Below are 15676 nucleotides of genomic sequence, written 5' to 3' on the forward strand. Positions count from 1 at the left end.
GCTTTAGAGAGGCTCCCCAAAATCTTGAATTGGACTTGAAGCTGAGCAGAGAGTCACTGCAGACACATAATTCAAATGGCTGTGTTACTAACCCCGTTGGAGTTGAATAAGGGGATATTCACTCAGATTAATGGGTGAAATACTCAAAGCTTATTAACTGGCATATGGAAACATTCATCGCTGGAAGCTGCTTTTCAGTGTCTAAGCCCGCAATTTAACAAGCCCCAGAATGACTCTGTATCTTTTTGTAGTCATACAAATACCAGGTAATTGTAGTTAATGTTTAATATCCTTTCTGAAATGTAATCTTTGGTATAAGGATTTTAAGTCTCACCTCTACATGTAGTTGTTCCTTCCAGGTTACTTAAGTGTGGGACAGATCACCTGGCTAAGCTGGGATGAGTACCGGTTTTTTGAACAGTACTTGTAGCATAAAAATGGGGCTTTAGACAACTTAATAAAAAGAGCCAAGCATTAGTGTACCAGGAGGAGCTGGCTACAATAAAGGTTGGTTCAGGTATGCTTTTGATGGCAACTTGGCCTTGCAGATGTGTTCCCCTCCTGCCACCAAAGTCTCCATTTCCCTCCTGGAGGTGGGAAACTAAAGGGCTGGCTTTAGAGAAATCAGTTTGTGATTGTTTATCTGCTGGTTTGGGACCACCATTCACTCTATTCATGCTTGTATTGAAATTGGTGCTGCTCTGTTTAAAAAGGTCCTTCCTATTAAATCTTCGGGGTGATTTTATGGGAGACTTTAAAAAAAGTCCCAGTTGGGTGAGGCTGCTTTTGACTTTTACACGTTCAAAGGGAAATAGATTCAGGAGAGAATTTGGAGCTACAGTGAGTATAAACTCCCAGCAGGAACTTTTACCAGATTAATAAATATGCTTTTCACAAGAGGCAATGTAAAACGAGTTGTAAAATGGTATTTATGGTGCTTTCTCTGCTTTTACTGTGTCTACTATTGTTGAGCTGAGAAGCAGAAACTGGGTTAAGCAATTTCGGGAGCTTGCCAGTAGTGCAGAGCCAAAGCCATGAAAGTAAAATCCATTGTTCTCATGCAGTTATCATCAGAGAACTTGGTTTGTTTTTTGTAATTCATGCAAATCTGGCATAATTCATAATTCAACAGTCTTTGTGGTGGAGACAAAGTGTTATGGAGCAAGAGAGTGTGTCCAAAACAATCCCCAAAAGGCTTGAGTTTGGGTCTCATTTCTTCAAAATATATCTATGCTATCACAGCAAAGGCCATTGTTCTCTTGTAGTGGTCTCTCATGGGCTGCATATTTGATTATAATTGAACTAAAATTTAAGGATGCTCTCTGTTTACAAGGTTTGGGGATGAGCTGGGCTAGGCAGCATCCTGACTGACTAATACCTGAGTAGTGGAAAGCTTTAAACTAGTGTGTCCATTGTTATTTTCCCATCTGTGGACACCTGTGAGATTTGCTGCTGTGCTGCTCCTGCCAAAGAGACAGCCACCCCTCACATCTCTTGAATTGCTCTACATCTAAATATTTCTGCTCACCCCAGATCTAGGATCTGTGCTGATTGCAGAGAAACTAGATGGGAGACCTCAGAATTTTCTGGCATCTCTGCTTGACTAAGGAAGAGCTGCAAGTTATCTTTTGGCTTTGCACTTCTAGAGAAGTGCACCCTGTTCTGGTGCAGATACTGAAGCCTTCCTGCCCTCTTTTTTAAAAAAAAAAAAGTAAAAAAAATAGGCTGTTCAGCTTTTCTGAGGTGTGTGTGTAGGCATCTACACTGTATTTTTGCAACATTCCCAGTGATGGACTTGTGGCAGATTAACTAAAGCATCTGCCGTGTAAAACTCCTCTTGTAATAACCACCCAAATCCAGCAGACTTTGTAGGATGTCATGTTTGTCACGTTGTAAATGGAACTTGTCAAGTTACAACTGAGCCTCAAAGGAAGGAGGGATTTCAGTGCTGATGTTTTACATTTCATTCCACTTGCTTGAACAGCGTTGAACAGATTGAGCTTTATCTTCGTTCCTGAGTGTAAATGCCAGAATAAGGCCATGCTGATGTATGGTGGGAGTCAGGTGCGGGGTGTTCCTTCTACCAATTGTGCTTTTTTGATAACACATTCCAAGTTTGCATTTAAAATTTGTCTTGGAATTAAACCTGCTATGCTGAGAGCTTGTATGTTTATGGAGATCTGCTGCAAAAGAGTGGGAGAGAGGAGGTTTAGACCAAGCTTTGTGTGCATTTAAATGCCCCTGTGACATGGGATCTCTTCTGGAACATGGGAGTGAGATCCTTAACAACAATCACTGCATGAAGATCCAGCTATGAAATCATACATAGAAGAAGGAATACTGGGCATTTTGCCTCAGGTGGCTTCCTAAGTGGATGAAGAAAGGTTAGGTCTGGCTTGTCAGAAACTGTAAGGAGAGGATAATTCTTGGACGTGTGATTTCCTAGCGGAGATTTGTTCTCCATAGTCTTATGCCAGATATTCAGTTCCATTCCCTTGAGCTCTACCACTGTAGCTAATAGATATAAAGCAATAAAGTTCAGCACTTGTCACTGTTTCTCTGACCAGTCTCCTGTTATTATACTTTGTGTTTTCACTTGCAAGCAGGAATGAAATTGCTGCATTTTTACAGAAGAGCTGCTGATGCTCCCAGAGTTAAGAGCAGAAAAGTGAAGCTGCTGTGCTCTTCACCTGCAGCTGTGACTTGTTTAATTCAACTAAATTTAGATCTAAGTCTTAGAAGCAGCGTCTGCTACAGTTATGTCATGGAGCGGAGTTGTTTCAATATTCCTGTTTTTATTAAATACGACCTGCGTGCACCAACCAGTCCTTCTTTTTAGAAAAGAAACTCAAGGCAGTGTGGGTGGCTTTGGGTTATATGGCCTTTGTTTGCCCTTTCTCTTTGACATCTGGGGACACCATGTTGTCCTGAGCAGAGCTCTTCCTGCCAGAGGACTGTGAAAAAGAGGGTTGGACCCCATTTCTCAGAGTTTTCCAGCACGCTCCTGTGGTGACAGAGGATCGTAGGGGGACACGGAGGGTGCAGCTCTTGCAGCGAGCACCTGAAGGCCAGCGTACCTGGGAAGAGATCAAAAATCGTTAAGGGTGAAGTCATGACTTGATCAAAGCGTGATTCACTTGTGGAGAATGGACTTTTTATGGCAAAGAGTAGGTGGGAAGGAACTTAACAGCAGCCTAGGCTTCCCCTTAGGATAATAACCAGTGATGCGACTCTCTTGGAGACAGTGCATCCTTCTTAGTACGGTTTCTTCACACCCAGGTGGCATGTCTAATTTTGCTGGAATAAAAGCAGGATGGATGCCTTTCACGCTCTGTTGAAGTGCTGCAAACCTGTACCCAAAATTTCACCATCTATTTTGTCATTCAAAGTCACAACAGTTAGAGAGTTCATGGTACAGTACTTTACCTTCCTATTCTCGATGCCGCTTAGTTACAGGCTAGGCACACTAATTAGCTTTGCTCCTACAAACGGGGAAGACCTTAGACTTTCTGTGACTTTATTAGTGCCAGGATTTTTACAGATAACATTAGCATCTGCGACATTTACCCAAGTTAATTTATGTTCTGTTTGCAACTAGGGGAAAACCCTTAGATGTTTGACATCATAAAACAGTAAAAGCAGGAGATTTATTACAGGGGCATAGAGAACAGGGCCCTTGAGCTGCTTTGTTTATCATAAAAAGCCAGGTTAATCAGACGTGCACATGTGCCTCCCATATTTTCTGGTTTCGTTTCCCTCCCGTGCTGCTCCTTGACAGGCTCTGCAGTAGATGAAAAGGCACGGGAGCCCTGGCAAGAACCTTTTGGACTCAACTGGATGAGGATTTTATTTGTACATCCAGAGGATGTTTACCTCTCTCTTGAGAAGAGGAACATGCAGCCGAACTCTCAATGAGGCTGTAACTTGTCCTGGAGAAGGACAATGCAGGAAATCCCAGTAGCGCGGTTGGGTGGATCGGCAGCCTGTGCTCCTGGACTGCGCTGGAGCTACCGGTATGACATCAGCACCTCAAAAACACTCACCCCAAAGGACAAGAAAGGCAGAAAGAGATACAGGTAAAGTACGTTTCAGGCACTGTAGCCAGACCGGGTGCCGGTGACTGTGGCCATCACAGCATCCTCAGCAGCGCAGCCAGCAGAGCAGGGCTGGGGAGGGCAGCCTGCATCCCAGTGTCCTGGCTGTGTTACTTGGCTTAAAAGACACTCCTTCTGCCTGGGGAGCTTCTCCCACTGCTATCCTGAGACCACCGTGGCTGCAACAACCCTGTCTCTTTCATATGGGTTTCAGCAATACCAATGTGAGTAACATCTGGGCATTTGGGGGGGAGGGGTTGCAGGGAAACACTGTCACTTGGGAAGTGCTGTGGGCAGCACATAGAAAGTAGTTTTCCCCAAACTGTGCAGAAGCTGTGGCTGCACTTGGCTCAGCTCATCCGACAGATGCTGCTCGTGTATTTACATTTGCTGGTCTTTGCTTTGTATGGCCCAGTCACACGCTTGGGGTCAAACTTAATCCAGATTAAGAGGCAATCCCTCAGATTGGCTGGGGCCAATGTGTTTCCCCTGTGGGCTACCATAGGGTACTTTTTCCAACAAATTTCCTCCTGATGCTGGCACTGGGCATCTCAGGATGATCCTCATCTTGACTGCTATAGCCTCTCACCTCTTGGTCTTTCTTGACTGCTTTGTTTGCCTTGGACACATTGAGTAAATGTCTTCTGATGCTCCTGGAGAGCTGTTTCTCAGTGGTGTTGGTCTGCAAGCAGAAAAATAAGTGTTGTTATTGTAGAGTGGATCCTGTGGTGTTCAGGAAGGGTGAAACGGCTGCACAAGTCCAGTCAAACCTCTGGAAGGGGTGTGGGGAGCAGCAGGGAGCTCCCAGCCAGGCTGGGGGACGTGGGGTCATGCAGGCAGCTGGAGTCCTCGGGCTCCACACAGGCTCAGCTGGCTTCCAGCTTTCTCCAGTCTCTCCTCTCCAAACACCACCTTTGGATGTTGCATGAGCAGGGAAACTTTTGTTAAAAGGAAGAAAAAAAAAATGATTAAAAAAAGTCAGATAATTGAGCTGAAACAACTGTCCACTACCCTTCATGCACTGCAGGGTGAGCCTGTGCTGCAGGAAGAAGTCCCATGGGAATTATGGAAGCTGCAGCAGAGGTAGAGGAAAAGCAGGTAAAATATTCTAATATATGTCTTGGGGAGCTGCAGGAACAGCTTTGTGAAGAGCAGCCTGGGGGAGCTGAGCTAGCTCCAACATCCAAGAGGGGCAGCAGTGAACTAGGTAACTGGTAGTAATTGTGCAGCTGAGAGTCGTTAAGCAGCAAAACCCATAAGACCCCGTAACTTTCTGAAGTTGTTAGGGCTTTCAGGTGTGGTGAGGAGTGAAGCTGGAGGAAGGACACGCGTGCTGGGCTGCTGCCTGGAGCTTGTGCTCATCCTTTAACCCAAGCAACAGGGCAAGATGTGAGTTAAGCAACAGTTGTTGAAATTCTTGTTTCTGAGGGGGCTTCATGGGGGTGGTGAAGGGGTGTTTGTGGCAGTAACAATGGTGACGTTGCCTTGCGATGGGGGTTTCTTGGGCAGATAGCGAGCTGTGCGGTCATCTGGGAGGTCAGAGCTTTCTGTATACTATATATAATTCTCTTTACTGACTGACTAGAAGCGTGCAGGCTTCAGAAACACACTCAGAAGCTACATGCCGGTGGTGACTTAATTAGCCAGCTCCTCAGGATCTTGCCACAGGATGTGCGGGACTGGGCCTGTTTTCTTCCCCCTTCTTCCAGCTCTGAATGGCTCCCAAGTTTCCTCTGCTCTTTCCCTTAATGAGTTGTGCTGTGCAGGGACAGACCTCTGCGGCTGGAAGAGTTTAATTGCCGGAGTAAGGATGAAATAGCCATTAGAGTGTTTGCTGCTAATTAATTATTGCTCGTTGCTGCTCAGAAGTGGAAGGGTACAAGTGCAATCTAACAGGCTTACTGGTGCTAAATAGCTCCCCTTCACAGCTACAGGGACATGCAGGCTGGTGGTGACTTGCTGTTTGTAGCACTGGTCTTCTGGGAATGTGGGGAGGGCTGAGCCCCATGTCTGTGTCACATCTTGTTTTTTGGCAAAGTTTTGTGATTTCTTGCTCATCCTAAATGTTTTTAGTTGGCTTAAAATGGTTGGTGTCTGCCTTACCAAACATAGCACTCTAGGAGACATCAAAGAACTAATTAACCTGCCAGTTTCTTAACAGCATTACAAAAAGATTTCTTGTAACTAAATGCAGGGCATATCTGCTGTCTGCTTTGCTCATTTTTAATATAGAAAAGGTGGAAGACTGCTGGGGAGAAGAGGAGAAATCTGCTAATCCAACAGGAGGACCAGTGGTTGACAACGAAGCAGCAGGGATTTATGGCTCAGTAATTTTCCAGCTGCCATAGTTTGTGTTGGTGCAAATGAGAACTGGTGGCAGTTTGAGTTAACAGCTGATGCAGTGAGGATCTGGCACATGGTAGCTTTGATCTCCTCTGCTGTGGGAGCAGTCACCTCTCAAACCACCCAGGTTCATCCGCTGAAACCTGCAGGAGCGGACGGGCTCTATTCGCGTGAAGGTGTTGTGCCGGGGGAAAGGGGTGGGTGGATTTGAGTCCCCTTCCCTGGAGGTGTTTAAGGCACGGGTGGACGAGGTGCTGAGGGACATGATTTAATGATTGATGGGAATGGTTGGACTCGATGATCCAGCATGTCTCTTCCAACCTGGTGATTCTAGGATTAGGGCAAGGTCTGGAAAGGGCTGTGAGCGGAGCAGCCCTGTGGGAGCAGAGCCCAGTGCATGCCCAGCATGGCTGGGGGAAAACTTTGGATTTCTGTTCGCTCCCCTTTTTTTAATGCCTTGCTGCTCTGCACCACAGACCCCGTTTGCATCCTGCTCTTGCTTTGGCATCTCGTGCTGCTCCTCCGGGCACTGATAAAACAGCAAAGGGCAGTACTTGGCTACCAAGGCATGATGGGCTATGCCACCAAGCATCATGATGGTGCTGAGACTACAGGTGAGGAGTCAGGGTGCTAGAGGATTGTTAAAAACCCGATAAGGTTTCTCTCTTCTCCCTTGCTTAATGCTCAGGGCACGCTAGGGCTGAGTGAGGGATCCCTGGTCTCCATCTCGCCCCACGCCAGAGGGATGCAGAGGTTGGGGCAGGAGCATTGTGCCTGTGGAGCTGGAGGAGAGGGAGAGAGGGTTGTCTGGCCTGAGGGAAATGCCAGTGGCCATCGGGGCAATGGAGAGATGATTAGTGGTGAAGAACCAAAGTGCACGCAGAGTGTTCACCATATGTGAAGCCCGTCAGAGCTGCCCTGTGAGCAGACACATCAGCATGTGGTCCCCAAACCAAGCGTTGTGCTCTTCATAAGGTGTTTTTAATTTTTCACTGAACTGTTTTCTCAACTCTAGCAGTGATAGAAAGAGGTTCTCATTTCAGTGTGGTTCATTGTCAATGGTTAAGGGGGATAATAAGACAATTGCTGGCAAAGTACATTGCTTATGGCATAAATAATCTTTGTTTAAGGGTTCTCCCCAGTGTCAAAGTTCTTCAGTGGCTCTCATTAGGAAGTGTAACGCACGCTAGTCTTTGACAAGCAGCAGCAAGGTCTGTGTAGCCTGGCAGGAAGAGTCTGAAATATTTAAATATAAATTATTTACCTCAAAAGTTGGCTTTCTGAGTGTTTCTTGCCACAGTATCTGACTAATTATCATGTTATCAAAGGAACGTGCAAACCTGTAAGCCTCGGTGTTTGGAGTGGTTTGACAGATAAGCCTTTCTGACAGAAATAGATGTAACTTTGCTATTATCAGTCTGGTTCACTTTTGAATTTTGAATTACTGTTTTTTTTTTAAAAAAACCTAATAGGCTGTTTTATGTAAACCGCACGGAGATTAGGATTTGATTTCAAAGATCATCCTCTGTAAAGTCTCTTGATCATATTTTATGGTTCCTGTGACTCACGGGTGTAATCTTGTATCCCTGGGATATTCATGACATGTTCGCCTAATTCCCTACGGTAGCTAATCTCACTTCTGTACCTTAAAAAAATATTAAAATATCTTTAAAGCAGGACTGGTAAAAAGGCAACTTTTATAGCCAATCTTCAGCTCCAATTGCTCCTGCTGGGGAAGTCATAATGATGAATTTGTGACATAATTTCTGTGGCAACATGCTGGGATTTCATAAATGGGGCTGGTGATTATAGAGCAGGATCAGGTGAAGCTGGATTGTGATGGAAAAAGCCCTGATTCAAATGCAAATTGTTCAATAATGGCATAGGGGATACCAGAAATTACTGGCAATTTATTTTATTTGGGTTAAGCTCCTCATTCAGTCTTCTCCACTTGGAAAGTCACTCTTTTAAGAATGTGAGCAAAAGAAATAGCTGAAAAACATATCTTTCTGCTCTCAGGAGAACAAAACTGCCCTAATTTAATAATAATTAATCAGTGTAATTAATAACAGTGTTCTGTGTTTCTGTGATTCCTCCCATTCAAGGCTCTCAGTGCTTCACAAACCCTAACTGATTCCTTGTAGCAGGAGCACATCGTTTACCCCATTTTCTGGAGAAGATGAGGTATGCGAGCGAGGCAAATCATTTTAGCTAAGGTAAATGATTTGTCCAAGGTCCAACAAGAAGCTGCAGTCAGGACAGGTCTGCATTTCAAAGATCAACCTCCACCCAGCTGGATTTTGGCTGTGGGACAGTACATGCAGCTATTGCTGGTGGCCATGGGAATGGTGGCCACCCAGCTGCAGCCTCAGAGCAATTTTAGCAGTTTTATAGTGTCCAGCACATGGAGTTGGGAAGAAGAACGAACCCTGTGGCTTGGTGTATTGGTGGTGAAATTATAGAATTGGCTTTTCATTAGTTATTCTCACTGAAATTGGAAGCAAGTTGGTTTGTTTTGGGGGGTTTTCTTTTCCTTTTTTTTTTTTCCCCTCTCCAAATCACTCGGAATTTAAACTGTTTAGCTGAGGATTAAACTAATTGCTTCTGTAAAACACTGTTGCCACACCATCTAGTGTGCATCTGCTAAGTGGGGAGGGATAACTGAACCAGTTGCCAGATGGTCTCTTGGATTTGTGTGGCCGGGAGCCAAGGGAGCTGCCAGTTGGCGGTTTGTGGGGTTCTAGCAAAGAAGTCACGCTACATGAACGTTCCCCTCTGTTACTCTTCTCTGTCTTAATGAAGATACTGCCTAATGCAATAAAGCAGCCATTAGCCCCCTCCCTGTGCTCCCCCCACCCCAAAAGCAGTGAGTTTATAAGTCTGATTTGTCTGACTGAAGCAGGCTTTTCCAGGAGCTCGGGTTCTCGGCACGCTATGCGTGCAAAGACACTACCTCAAGTACGCAAGTTACTGAGTCCTGTGCCCACCAGCTGCCTCTTTCCGTGAAAAGATGCCATTGCAGCAGAACTCCTATTTGAAAGTGGTTTTTATGTCTAGTGTCCTTTATAGTGAGTAACTCAAACTTCATTGTTTGGCCTTGATTCTTGAATGACATGTCTGTAATGTGTATCAGTTCAGGTGATGCAGTAAAATTTAAAAAATTCCAGCCTGAGGGCTAAATGCAGTGCTTTGTATTTGAAAAGCTTGCAGTGTTTACCCCTGCTTGGAAAGAGGACGCAGCCCGACTCTGCTGGAAAGAAGCGTCACGTTAAACTCTTCAGAGATTGTCCACCGTGGGGTAACGCAGGTGCCCTTGACTGAAACTCAGTCTTTCCTGGGACTGGGCCAGTGCTTAGGACCCTCAGAGGTGACAACTAGGTCATGGTTTAGTATTTGATAGGAATGGTTGGACTCGATGATCCAGCGGGTCTTTTCCAACCTGGTAATTCTATGATTCTATGTTTAGCAATGGACTGCTGACGGACCCAGAACCCAGCTAAGCCACAGACCTTGCTCTGTCTAGCACCGCGTGATCAGAAACAGGGATGAGAATTGCATCTGGTAGGTGGTGAAGGTGTGGGATGGTCACAGCCTGGGGTGGTTTGGAGTGGGGAGGAACACCCCATGCTCGCAGGTACAATGCGGAGGAGACTGAGAGCAGTACCTGGGCTAACGGCCAACCTAGACTGTACTCGCGCTTTGACTTTGTGCTGTGAGTTTTCCTTGTCATGGCGCTCGCCACTGATAGCCATGGAAATCCAAAGCTGCCTGCTGAGGTAGGAAAGGACAGAGCTCGGAGCAAATCCTGGTTTACAGCAATGTTTTCTTTTCAGCAGAGCATGTATTTACCAAGAAATATTAGGCTTATGTGACTTAACGCTGAATGCTGCAGTGTCAATACCCAGCTGGATCCCCTGCAGTGCAAATGCTTCCTAAGCTATGATGCTGCTGCTCTTCTACCTTGGCTGGAGCTGCATGCACTAATGTCCATATTTCTGGCCGGGTGAAGCATTGCTCTGTAAAAATAACTAATAAAGGCAGAGGTTGCACTTGGAGGCGATGATACAACCAATCCAACTGCTCTCAACAGGTAAAGCTCCATTCAGAGCCTGCTGTAGCCTGTGGGAAGATTCCCAGGGAAGCAGGTGGATTTTGGAGGTGGAACCTTCCAGCCCCTGCAGGTTTCATCTGCGTGCCTTGGCACAGGCTCTGGTGGCCGTAGTGGTCACAATGGATTGTGGAATGGAAGGCACTTAGGTTGAGATTGGGTATGTGAGCCCTTGAGATTGACCCATTCCTGCCCTGAGCTGGTAAACCCACTGCCCTGAATGCTGTATCTTCGGAGGCAGATCCCAGCAACAGCGCGAGGGAAAATCAACGGAGGGAGGAATTTATGGTTTCACTATTAAAAAAAAAAACAAACCAACCACTGCAGCAGCTGAAAACTTGGTGTTTGTTTCACTGTCAGAAAGGTGGTGGACATGGACAAGTTCCAACTAAAGCCATTGAGGGAAAGTTGAGTCAGCAATGGTTTCTTCTCTGCTCTATAAGTGCGATGGAGTGACAGCACCTCCAAACCCATCGGTGCCAGGGCCAGACCGTGGGACCTGCTCTCCCATCTCACCCTGGCTGCTCAACTGCCATGACTGGCACCAGCTGCAAACCTTGCTCTCTGCTGGTGTTGTGAGAGAAGGCAGCTCAGCTTGACAAGGACATTGAAGTCTTAGGCTTTGGAGGGTTGCCACCCTGCAGCAGCCCATGGGCTCTTTAGGATAACTGTGTGTTGTTGTTTCCCTTCAACACCTGTGGCAAAAGGGACTTTCTCTGGTTGTAGAGCAGAGTAGAGGAGAGAGGATGGCAGCACCTTTGGGTCTGCATCACCTGGAGGGTGACTGGGTCTACTTCTATACGTTTCTGAAAATATTTTTAGTTGTTGGAGTTAAAAACTACTTCCCATGGTCAATGACTGCCAACTTAGTGAATCTGTCTGGTGCACAACACGAAGCAAATAACACAAAAGCTACTGAATATCACTCTCCACCATCTCCTGTGCGCTTCTTTTTGCCAGGGCGGATTGAACCATTTTGCTCCATTAATGATGGCATTAAATGGACTGCTTAGCAAGTGCTATTGCTTTGAAAGGTGAATTTATTTTTCCATAAAAGGAAGGGGTTTGGTGAGGGACAGAAGTGGTGTGTGCCCCCAGTGCTGGTCTTGAACAGCCTGCAGAAATTCATGGGGTGGGTTGTGCTGGTGAGTGAACTGCCCAGTACTGCAAAGCAGCAGCTGTTTCCAGTTGTAATATGCAATGATGGAGAGACCCAAGACCCTGTCTGTGGGGAGCTGGGAGCTACCCTGTGTGTGTGGATGTCAAAAAGAGGTGCTTGGTCAAGTCAGGCCCAACCTCTGGTGGATCACTGCCTAGGCAGAGGTTCTCTGGAGAGGAGGCATCACCTGGTGAATGTTTGTGCGGCTGCTGGTGCAAGCAGGACTGGGATCTGTGAGGCACTGTGCTTAGGTATTGGAAAGAGCCCTGACCCCATGGAATTTTCTCCTGGCTTGCCTTGGTGCCCTGCTGCACGTTCTGGTGAGCCCTTGACTGTGCCTCTCGTGCAGCACGCAGGCACAGATTGGGCAGCAGCTTCCCCAGGCAGAGGCTGTGCAGGGATGAGAATAGCACACAGCTATATACGGAGATGTCTGTGCTGTTCAAACCCGCATCCTTTTGTTCTTCCTCTGGAGGGTTGGGATGTTCCCTGCCAAAGTGCTTTTCTCTGGAGGAATGACACCCTGTTCTGGGGCCTCTGTGCCAGGAGCAGGCACCTATGCATTTTCCCTTTGCTGTGAAAAAGTGTGAAAAGTCTTCTGGAAATACATGCTTAAACACCTGGGGCTTGGGCAGGAGCAGGGCAGGGAGGAGAAGAGTCTCTGGTGGGTATTTGTTGTCATTTGGGGTTGTTCCTGCTCCCTTGGAGCTCCTTCATCTGCTCCAGTCCTGGGACTGTCACGGAACTGGCTTACAGGTGCAGCCACCGCTGTTGTCCATCTGTTGCAGGCGCTACATGGTGCTGGATCTGTCCCTGGACCTCTTGGCATCTCATGGATTATGTAAGCATTGATGTATCTCAATGGTGAGGAAATAAAGTTAAAAAAAAGACCATTTCTGTTGCTGGAAGTGGCTGCTGGGAGACTGGGGATGCCTTGACACTCTCTTTTGAAAGCCTGTGTTTCTAGGGGTGTTTTGCTGGGCAGGAAGCAGAGGGGCCTCACAGAGGGGTAGTGGTTGGGACTGGATGCAGCAGAATTGCTGGAGTTGGGACTATTTCGCCTGGACCTTTTATATTTCCATGCAAAGAAGGATGTTGGACGAGTGCTTGATGGTGTTGGGGGCCAGTGATTTGAGTTACTTTTCTTCTTGTTCGGTTGCGAGCCTTGGGTGATGGATGAATGAGGAGATGAATAGATATGAGCTCAGAAGAGAGTTTGTCTTCTGCTTACAGACAGGGGTGTGCATAAGGTCTTGTCTGAAGTTCCCAAGGAATATAAAGTAGAAACCAGCATGTTTTGGGGGCAGTGGAGAAATAAAAGCAAAGCATCCTGAACAGCACCATCAAGAGTGCAGCGCTGCTGCTTGGATGTTCAAAGGACAGGGCCCAGAGGCTGCCCTTGGACCAATATTAGATACATCTCCAAATCAAGATAACGTGGATGTACAAACTCTGTTGGTACAGTTACACTCTTTCCTGACAACCCCTGAGAAGGGAGCTGATGCATCTGTCCTTGGAAGGCACTTCTGAGAAATGGGGGATGAAATGTGAAGCAAGCCTTTTTGGCTGTTTTTAAGGATGAATCAAAGAGATAAAGGCAAATTGAGATGCTGAGAAGGTGCACATATGGAAGAAGCTCCTTTATTGACATTACAGGCACACAAATCCAGAAAAGCCTCGTGGGTTGGGTCTAAGAAGCTTACCAAAATCAGCACCTAATCGGCATGATCCCTCCTTGCCCGGGCTACAGGGAAACTGACCTTCAGAAACCCAGGTCCAGGATGAGCATGGCAATCCCCAAGGCTGTGTGGTGGCACGCGAGGGGCCCCCACTCTGCGGGGCGGTTACACAGAGCAGAAGAGTGAAGGAGATGGTCAGGGACGGAGGACAAACCCTAACCCCTTGGAGTCCCAGTATCGCGAGATGAAACTGAGTTGCAGCGCTTATAGCGGCTCTTTGGAAATGAGCGATGGTGAGACGTTAGCTTTTGTTTCTGTATCCATCCACTGCATTTTTAGGAGAGCTGCTTTCTCGCCTGGTCCAGGAGCTCAGGTTTAGTGCAGCCTTTGTGCACAGAGGATCCTTGGAGATTACAAAACCCATAGGTAGCTTGGAAATGCCAGCCTGGCTTTAGAACGGTGCATGGCTTTGCATGGAGCCATCCCGCTGCAGAGTAGCATCGCTCCTTTGTGCATCCAAACCATTAATGTGCAAGGGAATTTGGGAGGAGATCATAATTCAAAACTCTGTATCTTCCCCATAATGGCCTTGGTTTCTCCAAGCTCATTTGGAATGTTTGGTGGGTCAGATGAGAAATGAAGTGGGATCAGATTTACCCTGAGGGAAGCTCCTATTTGCGTGCATTTCTCTCTTTCCAAAAAGAGGTTTTCAGCGTGTGCATGTGCAGCAGAAGGTGATCTGGGCAAAGAATGTGCCCTCAAAGCAATTCCAGTTCTGTCTTGGGGATGCGCTTTGCATTTCACAGGAACTGAACTCGGTCCAATATGCTCTGCATGTTAGATTATGGCTTCGTGAGCATGTTCAAATGTGAGACTAGTATTAATAGGCACTAGCACTTCAATTTTATGCTAAAAGCCACCAGATGGGGAAAGCAAATGCCAGGAAACCAGGCCCCGATCAGGTGGCTCGAGCTGTGCTCATACTGTATTTAGACAATAGGCTGTATTGCATATTTGGAGGCTGATCTTGTGAAAATGAAGCCCTGCTGGTGCTAACCCACAGAGGCTTTGCACACTGGGAAAATGGCCAAATTCCTGTGGAAAATGGTGAACCTCCAGCTGGGGGAATTAATGAAAATTCACCTTTGCCAAAAGCAGAATTTCATTTTTTTGCACGACAAAGATTGGCTCTCATCGATGGAGATTCCCTCTCTCCTGCCACCCCATCTTGCACACACACAGGAGGAAACATGTGGCAGTCAAATATCCAGAACAGCCGCAGGGAGGAAGAGTGATTTGTTCCCTAAAACTGCTAGAGCTAAGGCAAAAAGTCAGGGCTTTGTGCTGCATTAGGAATTGATAGGTTTCATGCTCAGAAACCCTTCCCAGATGTAAGGAGACACCTGGGGTGGGATTGCCCAGGGCATCTGTGGGTCTGGAGGGTTTGAGAACAGCATAGTAAGTGTGTTCACAGAGATGTGGGCTTACACAACCTTATCTTGAGGTGGAGTAACAGACTGGGGCATCTCTTCTAGCTCCATTTCCTATGATTTCTGGCATCTGCTACTTAAGCTGGGTATTGGGCAACCTGATCTCCATTGCTGGGGGAGAAGGCTAGCTGCACAGCTCTCCTGCTCCCAGTACTGTCCCTGTCCTGGAGTTTCTTTGCTTTTCAGAAGGCTTTGTAGTGGTTTGGCTGTTTGTGGGTTGAAGCTGGTTTTGCTGGGATGATTCCCTAACTCTTTCTCTCCATCTAAAGTGAGAGCAGGCTTTTGGGCTTTGCACCAGCTGTATGAGCTCCCCAAAATCCCCTGCTCTGTCCTATCTCCTTGCCCATGCTGACTTCAAGGAGACCAAATTCGCAAAGGCAACATGCATGAGGCAAGGTCTCTAGAGGACAACAGCTCTTCAATCCCTTTGGGTCAAGACTTTCAGGGAATTTTTGCATAAATAATTCTCCCAGACAGGTTTTCTCAAGTTTTTATCTCTGATTTCGAATGCCTTGTTTGAGGTGGATGCTCAGTTCCTCTCCTTCCCTGGCACAAGGTGCTGGATCTCTGGTGGTAGCACAGGCAAGATAACCAGCATCTCATATGGACCCTAATCCAGGCAGTATTCTGGCTTTTAAAGTGCAGTAAAGAGCATTTCAAGGATTTTGCTCTTCTAGCAGAGTTGTCTGCCTGTTTCTGAACAGAAACCTGATCTGAGTGCTCTTGTAAAGTCTTGTGCTATTTTCTTCAATAGCTCAGTGGTTAAGTTCCTTGACAATACCTCAGCCAAAACTGCTTGATAA

The 15676-nt window shown here is 46.6% G+C and overlaps 1 protein-coding gene across 1 annotated transcript in view; it reads right to left on the reverse strand.

Annotated features, from left to right (window-relative positions):
* Positions 1 to 15676, reverse strand: part of RBMX (RNA binding motif protein X-linked) — a 252061-nt gene that overhangs the window by 42169 nt on the left and 194216 nt on the right. The window lies entirely within an intron of this gene.

Source organism: Phaenicophaeus curvirostris, chromosome 13 (genome assembly GCF_032191515.1).
Source record: "Phaenicophaeus curvirostris isolate KB17595 chromosome 13, BPBGC_Pcur_1.0, whole genome shotgun sequence".
NCBI lineage: Eukaryota > Metazoa > Chordata > Aves > Cuculiformes > Cuculidae > Phaenicophaeus > Phaenicophaeus curvirostris.